This window comes from Monodelphis domestica, chromosome 4, assembly GCF_027887165.1.
Source record: "Monodelphis domestica isolate mMonDom1 chromosome 4, mMonDom1.pri, whole genome shotgun sequence".
Classification (NCBI taxonomy): Eukaryota; Metazoa; Chordata; class Mammalia; order Didelphimorphia; family Didelphidae; genus Monodelphis; species Monodelphis domestica.
Genome location: NC_077230.1, coordinates 163,113,647 through 163,130,327, shown reverse-complemented (window position 1 = coordinate 163,130,327; position 16,681 = coordinate 163,113,647). Strand labels below are relative to the sequence as shown.

At 38.3% G+C, this 16,681-nt stretch overlaps 1 protein-coding gene across 2 annotated transcripts in view; it reads left to right on the top strand.

Annotated features, from left to right (window-relative positions):
• The first annotated feature begins 2,529 nt into the window (after positions 1-2,529).
• ACVR1 (activin A receptor type 1) overlaps positions 2,530-16,681 on the top strand; it is a 158,827-nt gene continuing 144,675 nt past the window's right edge. Inside the window, exons 1-2 of one of the 2 annotated variants that reach the window (XM_056793885.1) lie at positions 2,530-3,331; positions 12,692-12,797. The gene's annotated coding sequence lies outside the window, so the exon portion shown is untranslated. The remainder of the gene's footprint in view (positions 3,332-12,691; positions 12,798-16,681) is intronic. The other variant, XM_007494196.3, reaches the window with a different exon arrangement.

Below are 16,681 nucleotides of genomic sequence, written 5' to 3'. Positions count from 1 at the left end.
AAGAAGAAGGGTCCTAGTAATATAGAGCTTTAAATGTCAAAGAAATTTATATTTGATCCCAGAGGTAATAGGGTGCCACTAGAGTTTATTGAGTTTGGGAGGAAGGTGATATAGTCAGACCTGTACTTTAAGAAAATCACTTTGGCAGCTGTGTAAAGGAAGAAATGGAATAGAGACTTGAGGCAGATAGATCCATTATAAAACATATAATCTCACATGATATTGCCAACTACCCTGTGAAGTTCTGTTCAGTTCAGTCATTTGTCAGTCACGTTCAGCTCTTCTCAATGCCCATTTGGGATTTTCTTGGTAAAGACATTGGCATGGTTTATCATTTCCTTCTCCAGCTCATTTTACAGATGAGGAAACTGAGGCAAACAGGGTTAAGTAATTTGCTCAGATAGTAAATGTCTGAAGCCAGATTTGAGTTCAGGAAAACTCATCTTCCTGACTAAGCCTCTATTCACTGCACCACCTAATTATAAATCCTGTAAGGTAGGTAACATGAATGATTTTGATTGAACACTTTAGCTTAAACTTCTTTTTAATTCTCAGATTAAATGTCAAGTATTTTATATAGAGTGTAACAGAATAAAAATGTTTTACATGAAATTGTGGATGTTTTTAAAAGACCTTGCTTTACTTTTAAATATAAAATAAATTCAGCATGGAAGTTTCAAAATTGTCCTACTTGCTCTGTATTTATCTTATATGATCTTAGTTATTTGCATGTTGTCTTTCCCAATAGAAATGTAATCTCCTTATGGATAGCATTCATTCATTTTACCTTTCTTAGTATTCTCGGCACTTGCTGTAATACCTGGCAAATAGTAAGGGCTTAATAAATGTTTTGATTGATTGATGGGCTAGAGTATACCTTGCTACAGGGAGGGTTCAGTTCAAATCAGGTAATGATTTCTGACACATAGCTCAGCTGAAGAAACTGAGATGAGGTCATGAGAGGTGAAGTTCAGAGCCAAGACAAGTATTTGTTTGACATTAGGAAAGTTAGAAAATTCTCCCCATGTAAGTTACTATTCACTCAATGCTTTGGGTCATTGCTGTTATATATATTTAGTGTGTGTATGTAAACATACACACATAATAAATGTAATAAATACTATGACAGACTAATAAAAGTTTGCTGGTAGAGCAAGCTGCATAAAATAAAATTTTAAAAAATGCCATATGGTAAAATCAAATCTTAGGATTATGCTTTTGTGTCACTATATATTAGCCATACATGTCCATACTATAAGTTCCAAAATGGGAGGAAGGAAAGCTTAATGGTTTCTAAGTATCTATTAATACGCTATAATATTTAGTATTTTTTCTTTTTTTAATAGTGAACCATCAACACATTCGATATTTAAGGAACAAGAAAGGTTTGTACAAAAGTGGATTTCCATTAAATACATTAAAAATATTCATACATGTGTAACTAAGATTAAATAAAAACATTATGTAAAGCATTTAACAGTGTTTGGCAACCAGCATTTTTTCACTATTACTATATTTAACAAATACGGCATGTCCCAAAAGTTTTAGTGCAGTTAAAAACCTCATTAAGACTTTTTGGATACACAGAAAGCACTTTTTGATCACCTATAAGGTAGGATTCTTCTGCAACATTCTTCTTGACCACCCCCTCTTCCAGATGAAAATGATATTTCCCTCCTCGAATTTCTCATAGCACTTTCCCCCATTTCACTTAACTCATTCGTTGGTATTACAGTATTATAACTCTTTTCCTTCTTGCTCTTCTCTATAATAAACTCTTGGAGAGTAGGGCCTTGGTGGCTCCAAGCCTAGCACAATGCCTTGCATATAGTTGGTATTTAATAAATACTTCCCTGAATACAGGGGCAAAAGTGGATCTTAATACTTAAATATGTTGTAAACTTCTGTGTGCTGTAAACTTCTCTATGGCAGAATCCGTGCCTTCACTACCTTCAGTATATTTGCAGTTAGCCTAGTACAGAGCTAGGTAGGTAGTGGGTAGACTATAAACACATTTTTTTGTGCTACCACTGATGACCCTTATGTTGTCTAGCATTAAGCAAAGGCATTAAAGGAAGTGCAAAACGGGAATCTGAATTCACTTCTAAATTGCCAGAATTAGAATTCTAGAATTTTTTTTCCAGGCAACAGCCAGCCCTTGAAGAAATCACGAAATAGGGCTCATGATACTAAACTCCCAAGGCGCAGGTTAGCCAGACCCAGGCCCAGAGCAGGCCCCCCTCCCTGGAGCTGTCCAGACCCTGCCCACCCCCAGGCTAACTGCAGCTCGCTGCTCTTTCCCAGCAAAGAGCGGGGTGGGGGGTGGGCGAGGGAAGCATTCTCCAGGTTCCGCCTGGGTTTTGTCCCAGCACCTTTTTCAGGAAACCGAGGCCGCCTTCGCCCCAGAACAAGAGGAAGCCGCCACGGAGGCAGCGAGCTCTCCCACTCCTGTCTCGTCTGGCCGGACCAGACTGTCTCCCGTGGCCGGGGGGCGGCGCAGCCGCATGGAGCAGGAGCAGAACTCCATCACCGGCCCCGCCGCCGGGCCGGGCTCCCCGTAGAGGGCGCGGGAGACGGCTCCGCCCCGCCGCCCTTCCCCTCTCCCGGCTCCCTGGATCCGAGCCGGGAGGAAATGATGTGTTGCTGCCTGGTTAATCACAGCTCCAGACACTCATTGGCGGAGCTCTCCACTGCCACTTCCTCCTCCTCCTCCTCCTCCTTCTCCTCCTCCTTCTCCTGCTGCTGCTCCGGCTCCTGCTCTTTGCAACCGCCTCCTCCTCCTGCTCCTGCTCACGGGGGGAAGTTTTCTTCTTTTTGTAGCCATCTCCTTCGCCTCCTCTCGTGGACTGACTCCTTCCCCTCAGCTCCCGTTCCTTTTGCTCTTTTTCTTCTTCCCATCCCGCCTGTGCCTCTCTGAACCTCTGGAAGTTTATTCCTGCAGCTCTTCTTCCTCCTCTTCCTCCTCCCCCTCCCCGCCCATTGCTCTTCTCCCCTCCTCCTCCAACAACCCCCACCCCTACCCCCCCACCCCCCCCGCACCTTCCAGTGGCTGCTGCAAGCCTGCTTCTTGGCAAGAGATGTCGGACTGAGGGCTGGGAAAGCCCCTGGCTTCGAGAGCATTGGCCCTGCGCAAAGCTCCATTGCAGCAGCAGCCGCCACTCCATGGGTGGCTAGCCCCCAGTCCTTTGCTTAAGGAGAGTTCCGGGGCTCGCCGGCTGCACCGCCCCGCCCCGCCCCGCACCACCCCCGGGGGCCGCCTGACTGTCCATCCGCACCGCCAGGCTGGGCTGCGGCACTCCGCCTCACTTACACCTTACTCTAGGATCCAGAGGTAAGGAGGAATGACCGGCAGGGGCTGAGAGGTGATGGATCAGGGCGGGGGTGGGGGGAACGGTGTGAAGGAGAAGCCAGTCACACTGTGGCAATAAGGGTGGGTGTATGCTTCGCCCCCTTCATTCTCTCCCTTCCCAAAGCTTGATACGCTCACAGCGCAGAGCTGGGGAATAGAGCTTGTGTAGCTTGGGTGGAGGTTGAACTACTGCTGGTGGGATGTAGGGAAAGGCAGAGAGAAAGAGACCCAGGGTGGAATGGTTGTTTTGCTTTCCCCTCCTTGTGGAGGGTTGTGTTGAGGGGCTTCTGTGTGTGGCTGCGACTTGGAGATGGAACCCGGACGTGTATGCAAAGCGCACACCTTTCTGGCTCTGTTCTCCTAGTAGTAAAAGCGAGCGATGAATCTGCCCCCACCCCTGAAATATCAGTCTCTTCCAGGAGGAATTTTCTGCTGGAGAGACAGAGCCAATAAACTCTGCTCAACTCCCTCCCTCCTTCCAGTTCCTCCTATCTGCAGTTTTAAAAGCTTCAAAGCCAGGAATGTGGGCTTCATCTTCCGATCCCCAGAAGGCAAATGTGGTTACAGATGTTGCATGTTACTTTGCCAAGTTTAAAACCCTTCCTTCAACATTGTAACCATAACAGTAAGGAGAAAACCTTGGGCTCTCTTAAGAGATATATTTTAGGCTTGGGACTGGTAGATTCAGGAACTTCCGTCGGCTTCTAGGCTAATTTAACTCGGTCCTGGTGGAGCCTGATTTTTCTTCGGTGTGCAAACCAACTCCCCACTCCCCGCCTTTTTTTTGGGGGGGGGTGTTTGGGGGAGGTAGAAATCCCGATGCTTTTCAGCAGGGTGGCACTTATGGATGGATACCCATTATAATATATAAGAGAAAAGTTATTGTTGAACACAGTCATTTATTTAGTTCCTTGAAACACCATAAAGGAACAAAATAACACATTTTTCATTGTTCTCCTGAATAGAATTGAAAAGTTACTCCTGACATTTATAAAAATCGTCTCCATAATTGAAACATAGCAAAGTAGTTCTAAGGACAAACCTTGGAGCTTTGCCTCTACTGTACTCTCTTCTTCTCTCTCAATATTCTTGTAAAGGAAGAGGTCAAGATTGGGGTGACTTGAAATGGAGAACCTTAAATGGAAATAATGTGTTGTGCTCTAGCATAAGTCTGCCCAGGTGGAGTGCCCAAAGTGGGAAGGCCCAGCTGAAATTAAAAGGGTGAGAGAAAATACAGAACTGTGCTACATTGAAATTAGGATCTTAGTCCTGGGTTCAGATTTTGTCCATCACTTACTACTTGTGTGATCTTGAATAAGTTAATTAAACTCTGGAACTCAGTTTCCTCATTTGCAAAATTAAGGAGTTAGCCCAAAATCTAGAACACTGTGTCTGGAAAGCCCTAACTCTAGTTGACCTCTGAAGCTCTTCCCCCATCCCCATTCTTCTTTTTCATATAATTAATGCCATTTTACTTTATGCCTGAGAATCAAAATCTCATTTTATTTTATATTAAAATGTAGATATTAACAGTAACTATACATGTCACTTTGTTGTTTTGGGAGTATTTTAAATCTGTGGATTCCCAGTACTGAATAAAACAAAGGCCTTTGGTTCTTAGATTTTGGGTATGTATGGCCTTTTTTTGTACCACCAAACTAGTTTGAGGAGGTGCTTGTTGATGGTGGGAAGACTCAGAAATGTGATCTTTGTCAATTCTTTTAAAACCTTTACCAGTTGAAATGGGTAGTTTAATCTTTAGGGAGTCCGAGTTAGCTTTCTAATTTAAAACAACATCTAGGACATGAATTTGTGTTAGAATTAGGTCAAGAGTGGGAAAATGCCTTGTTTAGGGAAGTTACTAGACTAGCCTATGAGTAGAGATTTGTTCATTGAACATACACTAAGAAACAATATGCTGGGTTCTGTGCTAGATGCTTAGATACCAAATTAAGAAGTAATGCAATCCCTGCCCTCAAGGAGGATAAAGACATTTTTGATGGCAATATAGTACAAATTTTTTTATGTACTAGAGTTGTTGTTTTTTTTATCACCATTGTGTGCCATGTAGTAGGTGACTAATAAGTGTTTGTTGATTGATTACCACCATTCATTGTTGGGCTGTTTAATCCTAGAATGCACATTTATTTTTACCCTGAAGTTCAATTGAAGTAATTCCTGTGACAATAGAGATAGTACCAACCTTGTGGGATTAGATCAATTAGATATAGCTGTGAAAAATGATAGAGCTATTCAAGGTCATCAAGCAAAGATTGAATGGGGACTTCAATATAGTAGATACTTGGGTGCTCAAACTTCCTAGGCCCAGTCTACTGTTGAATTCCTGCATCCTAGAATTTGTCTTTGAACACACATGTCTGTATGCTATACCTTCTATAATGATTTCATCAAAGTACTTTGGGTGTACTGGCTTTGCTGAACTGGTTATAAGTAGAAGACTTTCAATACAAGTTGCTTTTTCATATTGTAGGAAGATTCAGATCACTGTTTAAAGCAATTCATTATAAGGATGAAAGAAATTTGGTCCTGGAAGTTTACATGTGTCCTATGTTCCCTTCCCCCTTATAATACCATATTATTTTCAAAATAGTAGAATGGTTTCTCTACAAATATGAATTGTAATATTCTCAGAGGCATCCAATATAATATCCAGGAGCTTATTGGCAACTTTTTGTAAGGACCCAAAGAGATCTTGTATAATAGATTAAAGAATTTTTCAAATACTGATTTTAAAAGTATTTTTACTCAATGCCAAACAACAACATTGGAAATGTAACACTAGTGTTTTAAGTGATTTGGTAAAACTGTGACAGAATTAGACCAAAAGGCCAGGAAATAAAACCATCAGACCTTTTAATTGGAATCATAGGGTCTCATGGTTGTTGTGTTATTTTTTAAAGAAAATATTGGGCAGCATCTTTATTAGTGTAAATTAATATTTTGAATTTGGTTTTTGGGTACATACAAAATGGCTTCTTTGATCTCTTGGAGTGAAAATTTCGTGTTTTTTTTTTTCCCTGTAGCGAAGGCCAGTTCCCAGAAGTCATAAATTGAAGATGTTCTGGAATAGTTTACTTCTTTCCTTGAGGTTGGGCCAGACTCTGCTCTTACCATGTAGATTCAGTATTTGGTATATATCAATATCCTTCAAGAATCATGGCAGAAAGTTTTGGAGCCAATTTCATATAATTTAAATATGATGGCAAATCATTGTCCTTCAGAAGAAAGGCACTTAGGATTGTACTTTCTTCTCAGTACAAACTAATTAAAGAGATCCAGTAATTTCCCTTTTTTATGAAGTCTAAACACTCCTTCAACCCCCAACCTATTTCACAGTTGAATAATATTCTCTGCTCTATAGGCAGCCCTGGAAATGTGAGACTGTTTATGTGTTGAAAGAGTATTTTTTTCAATATATGACCAGTATTTCACGTTAGCAATTTGTCTCTTAGGGTTGCTTAATTGTTTGCCTTATAAATTTGGCCTTGATTTTTGGTACTGTGAATGGCACTTGATAAGTCAGCTGTTATAGTGGATTTTGTGTTGAATTGTAGTCAGGAAGACTTGAGTTCAAATTTCACACACTAGCTTTGGGCATCTTGGTCAAGTGACAGAATGACCCTAGATGGAACAGGCTAACTGAGGCAGGTTTTTTTTAGATACTTCAAACTCATAAAGGCTTAGGTATTTCTACTACATGAGATTTTTTTTCTATCTTTGTTTTCAGTGTTCCTTAGCATTTGCAAAAAAAAAAAAGCAATGGAAAGAAACAAAAGATGTGATCCTTTTAGATAGCTAACTGGATCAGATTCTGTCTCAGATATACTTTCTAGCTGAGTGACCCTGGGCAAGTCATTTAAAACTGTTTGCTTCAGTTTCCTCAGTTGTAAAATGGAGATAATATTTGGGTCAACCTTACCTGGTTGTTCTTAGTGGGGTCAAAAGAGAGTATATGTGAAGGGCTTTGAAAACCTTAAAGTACTATTTGAACACTAGCTATTATTATTGTGCAGATTAGCAGCAACAACAACAAAAATTAGCTTTTTTTGGAGAGGGTCTAATACAGGTGGAACATTCTGAAGTATAAACTTGGTGGGAGTGAGAGGAATCATGCCAAATTTAGTAGTTACATGCCTAGAAACTCAAATTTTGGGGAGTGAGGTAGAGTAGGAATTAACCTTGGAAAGCAGTATTTCCCCATTTAACTACTGAAGCCTTGCAACATGTATGCTGGAATGGAGGCATCTACTTTAGCTATCCAAATTCTATTCTTGTTTTATCTCTTTTTCAGGAAGACCGCTGGGGCTGACTTTTACAACTCTTATTGATCTTTCTTCCTTTTTTGACTATTGTCAAAACCATTCAATTTGGAACTTGACCATCTCTAAACTGTGGCATGGGGTTTTGGAGGCCAGGGAAGGGTCTCTCCATTCTGCCTCCTCTTTTGGGTCTGGGTAAATGTTTTAGCATACTTTTCTAGTCCTTCCCTCAAGTAGTGCAGTGTTTGCATAGAGCAAAGATTCGCTCAAATACTGTATCCTTGGCAATTTGAAGTTTTATACAGCAAAGAGCATTATTCCAAATAGTTTTCAATGAAAACTCATTATCGGTACAATGTCTATGGCAGATAAAATTTGGAAGACCTTTGCCTTCATTTTTCAGAGCATATGCCAGCGTTCTCTTGTAGTATTCTAGAACTGGAACTATTTTAAAGACTGAATAGTTGTTGAGGAAAGAAAGGAGGGGAACATGCAGGATTGCCTGGAACCCTGTTAGTTACAGCAACTGTTATGATTTTTTGTTGTTATTAAAAAGGGAGAGGAATAACCATTGACTTCCACTGGTGCTTATATAGCTATTGAGATGCTTTTCAAAATAAAACTGGGACATTTTTTTCCCACTCAGGGTTGTTGAAAGTTATTAGACCTCTCTTTAAAAGAAAAATCTTATTGAGGAAGTGGAAACAAAATGACAGGAAGGATGGCATGTGTTTGGAAGGTTTAAAGCTGGAAAATAAATGGAATGATTAGTAGAGAGGGTGGGTGGACACTGAGAAAAATCTGTCTTAGAGGGGGAAAAAAAGTTGGCAGCAAAAAGTGGAGGAAACTATTGAGGTTTGGAGGCATGGAGGGTCCTGTGAGAAGCTTTTCACAGACCACTTTGAAGGGTGCAGGGTTTGGATCTTTTCCTTTAATTGAGTACATCATCTAATTGAAATTATTGAGTTGGGCAGTTAAACGTGTGTACTTACTATTTTCAAAGTAATATAACAAATATTTATTAACTGTGTGCTTGAGAGCAAGGTAAAATGGTATAGTGGAAGGTGGGCTGGATTTTTAGTTTATAAGTGCATTCAAATTCTGGCTTTGATACTTAGAACGGTGGGGGGGATTTCAAAAGAGGTTGTATTAGATGTTTTTGAGTCCCCTTTCAGCTCCAAGTCTGTGCTCCTTTGTGGAAAACAGTGAGTTAAATGGAGTTGTAAAAAAAAGAACTGTAGTATATATCCTGGAATTAACAGAAGTTTGGAGGAAAATCACAGAAGAATGGATACTAGATTATTGAAACTGAACAAAATTGAATCTGAACTCTTCTTCTTGAGGTTATTCTCCAGTGACCTATAGCCTATACTGAGTTTTAAGAAAGATTCCCTGGAGTTTACATTTTAGAAAGTAGTTGATGCTATTGAGCCTTGAATGGGACTTACTTGTGATTATGCACATTTGTTAATTGGAATAAGAAAAGTTTTTGTATGGGCTTTAAAGATTCCTTCAAGATTGTTTCTCCTTATTTTGGTATTTGGGGGTCTTCTTAAATCAGATTAAGGTGATTTAAGGAGAACTTTGCTGTAGCTTTAAAAGTACTTCATCATCAGTTATTTCTTGAATTGTAGTGCATCCGAAAATATCAAAAAGGGCTTCGATTAATTTAAACTGGTGGTAGGAAGGGAGCCACTTATCTGCTTGGTTGTTTGGGTTTTGCATTGGCAGATGATTTAAATAAGTAGAAGGCTAGAAAACTTGTTGAGTTAGTGTATCTAAGTCAAAGGTCTCTTAAATTGCTCAAATCAGGGTACCTTGTCTACAGGAGGCTTCATTTACCATATTTAATTTCCCATTAAAAAATCTTTGTAATGAGAATAGGTATGTATAAGCTGAATTACTTTGATAACTATGTAAGTGTTATATGTTGTCAAGGTTTTTTTTTTCTATTAAAAAATGTCCATTTTTGTTAGGAAATCACAGAAATTCAATCTTTGATCACAGTTTGGGGGCTTGAATGAACCTGTTATAGTATCAAAGTCAGATAGGCAGTCTGGTGAGTCATCCTATTACCTGATGGAGATGTCTATCTCATTTGGCCTTACTTAGAGAAATCTTAGCAGTGTGATTTAGTGATTATTCAATTTAATTAAATCTAGCAGCTCTAACTTGCAAATTTATTAGAGTCTTTTCTGTTTGAGGCATCCTGCTAAGGGATCTGAAGATGACAAGATAGTTCCTGCCTTTCTAGAATTTACTTTCTACTTGTTGATTAAAGACTGCTTGATCTTTGGTCATTACTGGTTGGATTTTTGAAGCCTTTTGAAATTTAGATTCATCTTGGCCTTATCTTGCTTTTTACTAAAGGATTTCCTCCAACTCTTTGTCTTTTAGCATTTGATCTTTTGATTGGACTTGTCTCAAGCTTTTCAAACTTTGGGGGTATCCTTGGTCCCTAAAATTAGGACTTTTGAATCACATTTCAAGACTTGTTATTAAAGTATAGAAACTCCTGAAATGGCTAGAGCCCTTGGGAATTACCCAGAAAGGAATTCTTTTCCACTAATCTAATTTTTAACCCAATTATTCCCTATTCTTCATCAAGCAATAGGTCTTAAATGTAGTCCTTTTTACTTAGTTTATTTTTTCCTTATGTATTTGTGAGACAGTGAGGGGGTCATTGAAAGGTCATTGTACCAGGACTAATTGGTCTGGAGTGCTGGATGGACAGTTTGGAAAACCAGAGCTCAGTCAGCCCTCATATACTAGTGTGTGACCCTGATCAAGTCATTTAACCTTCATTCTCAATTTCTTCAATTTTTAAATATGAATAATAATAGTGTATACTTTCCAGGGGTTATTGTGGGGATCAAATGTGTTAATATTTGTAAAGCACATTTCTATTTCTAAAGCACCAGATCATTAGTAGGTATTATGGTTGAGTTATGTATTTAGATAGTAAATACACAAAGTTTTGGGCAAACTCCAACCTCAAATGAAGATGGGACTTTATAGGGATTATTGCAGATTTCAAGGTATTTCACAAATAAGGATCACTGCATAGTTGGCTTTAGCAAAATAAATATTTGGATAGTCCAATCCTAGAATAACATGGTTCATGTTGTTCTTTTCTCTCACTGATCATAGAAATACCTCAGAGGGCATCTATTCCCACCCTCTGATTTTACAGATGAGGAAATTTAAGCCTACAGAGGTAGAATGATTTGGCCAAGCTCTCTTACACTTAGGAAAACTGGGAATTGAATATATGGCTTTTTACTCTTGATGTAATCTGTGTACTTTCCATCCCACCCGATTCCTTCTTTTCCTTGGCTTCTTGAATAAGCAAGCCTTTCTTATTATAAAATATATTAGAGAATGTTCAGTCACTCTAGGTAGAGATCCTTTTTTTTTTTTTCAAGAGAACCTTTGCTCCTTGCTTTAAAGAAAAGAAAAATCATTCAAATGAGGGATATTGTTAGATAAATGTTGGGAGATGACAATCACCTTATAGAATGCAACAGATTCACCTTTACTGTGGCTTTCCCCCTTCAGTAGTAAAATATCCTATGTCTATGTCATTTCCCAAGTTTTATATCTATTTCAAAATCAAATTATGATCTGAGAGTTGCACATTTTAAAAACTGGTTTTAATTTCACATCAGCTGAAGTTAAAAGGTAATGAAATATATTAGATCTGGTCTAAGTGTCTAATTTTAATTATTGATGCATTTTCAAATGGCCTTTTATGATATATTGCCAGTAGTTTGGACAGCTGTGATTCTAATAGGCAGATTGAAGCAGATCTTGAAGATTATTTAAGTTTGAATAATCAGAAGGATTCTGTAGAAAGTATATTAAAGGCATCTAAGAGGAGCAGTGAATAGAATGCTGGACTTGGAGTTAAGAAGAATTAAGTTCAAATTCCAAATCATTTCATCAAATCACTTATTCTTTTTTAGCCTCCGTTTTTTCCTCTGTAAAATGGGGATAATGCTAGCACCTACTTTAAGGGGGTTGTTTTGAGGTTCAAGAGAAAACATATGTAAACACTAGCTCTCTATAAATGCTAGCTATAAATTATGAACACTGCTCTGAAAGTCTCATACTAGTCAAATGACTATCTTGCGTGTTAGAAGACAATCTAGATTTTTTTTTCTTCATCACAAAGTCCAAGTGATTTTCTCTCTTATACTATACAAATGTAGGTATTTGTGAGTATAGTTTGTAAAACTGGATGTCACATGAGTAGATCATTCCTTGCCCTCTGAAATCCTCTTCAGGAGTCATTTGAGTTGTGTTTGACTCTGTGACCCTCTTTTTTGGGATTTTCCTGACCAAAATATTAGCTTGCCATTTCTTTCTCCAGCTAATTTTATAGATGAAGAACTGAGATCAATAGGATTAAGTGACTTAACCCCAGGTCACAGGGCTAGTAAGTGTCTGAGACATTTGAACTCATGAAGATGAATGTTTCTGTTTCCAAGCCCAGTGTTCTATCCACTTCTGCACTTTACTGCCCCATCAAATATCTCTACATGGTACTTTATCTCCAGACTCACTGTTTGAACCAGTAAGAACCCCCTGTTTAGGAAAAGGTGTAATCTTAGTAGTTCTCTTATTTCTGGAGTGCAAAGTAAGGTTAAGGACAATTAGGTCAGGTCTTTCCTACTGGGCATGACTATATTGAGACATAATGGACTTCTTTTAGAAATTATCTAGAAAGCTGGGGGGCTAGGGTGGGGGCAAGTGGTATCTGAGCCTATGCTTCTTAGAGATTGAGAAATACTCACGTACATTCACGGTCCTGTTAATTTGTTAAAGGATACACAGAAAAGGAACTAGATGACTAAGGAGTCATAAAATTGTATTCCTAAACCATAGCCACTTAGGCTAACCCTACATAACTTGTTACATTTATTCATAACATAACATAAAGTTATTCAATCAGCTAAGGATCACAAATGGACTTGGAAAGTAGGGAACACTTGCTGACAAACTGAATGTGAATTCTGTTTCACTAGCTCCATGACCTTAAACTTGTCACTTCTTCTCTTAGGGCCTCTGTTCCATCTGAGGGAGAAGCAGAAAGTCCTACTATATGCTGGACACTGTATTAAGCCCTTTACAGATCTCTCACTTGATCTTTACAACAATCCTGAGAAGTAGGTATTATTATTATCCCCATTTTACAATTGAGCAAGTTGAGGCAAACAGGATGAATAATTTGTCTAAGACCACTTAGCTAGTATCTGAGGTTGAATTTGAACTCTGGTCTGTCTTCCTGACTCCAGTCTCGGCTCTCTATTCATGGAGCCAAATCAAAAACTAAAGGGGTAAGACCCGAATCTCAGGATCCCCTCTTAACTCTGAGTCTCTCTTTCTGTGAGTTGGGAGTTGAAATACTTGAATTTAAAGCCTGTCTCAGATACTCAGTGTAGTATAGGTCAGGGTATGTTGGTGTCAGTTCTTATACTGTTAATTTAGTTGTTAAATTTTCAGTGTGAACATTTACACTTTGGAAATAACAGCTTCTGCAAATCTGAGCTTGATTTATTGTTTTGTTGATTGTCTAGGCTTAAGAAATTGCTGGAGAGAAAGGTTAATTATGCAGATTTTTAATAAGATACTTTTTGGGGAGAGAGCTGAGTGTTAAAACATTTATCCCCTGAGTCTATTATTAAAAAAATATTTGTTGAATTGACCATAGGCAGCAAGTCTCTTGACCTCTTAGTCTGTTTGCTCATTGTAAAATCCCTTACATACTTTAGCTGTCTCAGGCAGTTTGTCGTGGGCATGAATTGAGTTAATGTAGAGTGTTTTGAAGTTTTAACTTCAATTGTTGCTGTTTTTATTAATACCTCACTGGGGGGAGGTTAAATTTGTTTTTTGCCTCCTTTTTCTAAGAAGCCTAATCTTTCTGCTTCTGTTTTTTTAATTTTTTCCCCTTGTATTAAATCATTTTGTTTGTGTTATTAACCATTCCTCAAGATTTCTGATGTCTGCAGTAGGCTTGCACTCTGTGTGAAGCACTAAAGAATATATCTACCAGAGACCTATGGGAGAAAGGGAATACTGGGATCTCTGCTAGAGATTAGTTTTTAGGATGTGAAATTTTCTTCTCTTAGGCACTTACTAAATACCAGGCACTGTACTCAGCACTGATGTTGCAAAGAGAGAAAAAAACAGTGCCAGCTCTCAAGGAGCTCACAGTCTAATGAAGGAAGCAACTTTTGAACAACTATGAACAAACAAGATATAGACAAGATAAATTGGAGGTAATCAACGGAGAAAAGGCATTACACTAACAATAAGAGAGTTTGGGAAACACTATTTGTAGAAGGTGAGATTTTAGCTGAGACTTGCTAGGGAAACTAAGAGACACAGATGAAGTGGGATCTTGATCCAGGCATGATGAGGACAGCCCATGGAGTGTTAGTACATGAAAAGAAAAGAACTGGAGATGTTGGGAGGGTTTAGGATACGAAGGACTTTGAAAGCAAAATTGTAGACTTTATTTTTGATCCTGGAAATAATAGGGAGTCACTGGAAGTTTATTGAGTATGGGAGTGAGATGGTTAGACCTATGCTTTAGGATTTTGATAACTGAGTGCCAAAGAGATTCTAATGGAGAGAGACTTGAGACTGAGAGACCAACTAGCAAGCTGTTGAAATAATTCATGCCTGAGGTGAAAGTTGGCTTGCACCAGGGTGATATTGGTTTCTGTGGAGAGAGGAGTAGTATGAATTTTTTTGGGGGGGTGGTTGTAGGGTGGGACACACACATTTTATTACCAAGCACATTTGATTGGAGAGATTTTATAAAGATAGAAATTACAGGATTTGACACCTATTTGGATATAGGTTGGTGGGAGGAGATGTGGATATGGGGTAATATACAAACTTTTCTTTACCTTTTGTCCTCGGGAGTTATCCCGACCATCATTTTTGCCACAAGCAGAATAGATAGAAATGCCTACCCACCCTTCTTCAAGCTTGGCACACAAACTAACCATTAAGAGTCTGGCCCTGGAATTCTGGTGCTCTGCATTTGAGAGATGAATGGAGGTGAGAGATAGAAAGCTTTGTAATGAATTGAGCACCCTTTCTGGAAATATATCATTCAAATCAGGTTATGTCTTTAAAAGGAAAAAAAAAAGCCAACAGCACAACCCTGAAGCCTTCTTTCAACTTTAATTAGCAAAATAACAGCACATTATAGGACAACTTTCTCTACTAGCCTGGAGTCTAGTAGCATGGAATAACTTTTCAAAGTCATGTCTGGGAACCAAATACGCCTTGACTACACTTAGAATTTCTTAATTTTGATGTTTGGAAGGTAGGAAAGCTGTGAGAAGATGTGCTGACCACTCAAAAAAAGTTCAAACTGCTTTGCACCTTTTCACATTAAAATTTCAAGCTAATGGGCCTTTATGGGTACAGGCACTTTTTCTGTGGAAGAAATTTAAATGAATGAGTTAATGTTTGGTCATTGAATAATATCATCCTTCATACCTGTTTCCCTTGAGGGTAAAGCCCTTAGCTTGCTTGCTCCTTTCTTCCTTGCATTGGCTTTTCTGAAGGGCAATGAGCCATTTCCATTGAATATAACAATTTGGTCCAGCTGTATCCATAGGATGAACTTAATTCTGATCCTGATCCATAAGAGGGAAGTGGATTCTGCAGCCCCATTGACTTTAGGACTCTGACATTTGAAAGGCAGTATAGTATATCAGAGTACTAATTACTTGAAAGAGAACATAGGTATGGATGTTACATACAGGGCAGATACTTATTTCTCTATTAACTATTATAAGACAGTCTAGATTTCTTTTTCCATGTAAAATTTTGAACTAGTTGCTTCCCACCCCTCACTCCCGTATGCTGTAAATGTTTTTTTAAAGCTTGTAGCTTATAGTTTATGTAACATTATATAATATGAGTACAGTTTTCTCATCCTCAGAAACCCTTACAATTTGGTGAAATTGTGGGTAGAACCTCTTTTTGTATCCCCAGGACTTAGCATATAGTAGGAGTTTAATAAATACTTATTGAGTGATTGATTGAACATTGGACCCGGAGTTAGTCACTAGCTGTGGGACTTTGGGCAACTTTCATAATCTCTGTTTGCTTCAGTTTCCTCAATTGTAAAATTAGGATCATAATAACACTCATCACTCAGAGTTTTTATGAAGATGAAATGAGAAAGTATTTGCAAAGTGTTTAGCATAGTGCTTGCCTAGTATGTGGTAGACGGTATATAAATGCTAGGTATTTTTGTTTATTTACTTACTCATTTACTTATTTATTTATCTATTTCCCTAAGCATCTTTTATTTTGAGGGGATTTTTTGGCATTAAAGACTCCAGTCTTGCCTTTGCCATAGATTATTGTCCATAGGGTTTTCTTGAAAGAGATACTAGAGTGGTTTGCCATTTTCTTCTTCAGCATGTTCCCATTTTACAGAGGAACTGAAGCAAATGTATAGGGGTAAAGAGATTTGTTCAGAGTTACACAGCTAGGAAGTGTCTGGGGTTGAACTCAGATCTTTCTGATTCCAGGCTGGATGCTTTATCCACTATACCACCTAGCAGTCCCAGATATATGCATACACGAAATTAAAAGAAAAAGTTAAGTATTTATCTAAAGTGCTATCTTTGAGGGCATTGATTTAGCATTTAGAAACTGAATCCCCTTCCATATGTTATTAGAATATATATTACTGTACTATCAAATTTTGATATTCCTTATTTTGATTAACAAATAATAACATTACCTAATGTAAAATTAGGAAAAGTATTAGTTTTATTGTTTAAAGAATAGAGCAATTCAATTGAAATTTTAAAATGCTCTGTTCTCTTCTTCATATTATACTTTTAGTTTTAGTTAACTATAGATGTGTTGTTAACTGTAAGATACATTGCTTTAAGCAGATAAATCTCTTAAATATCAGTTTTTATCTGAATGGCAAGCTTTTCATTATTATTTCTAAGTCTCATAGACATGACTCAGAATATACATGGATCCAGGATACTTTTCTTCGCTACCA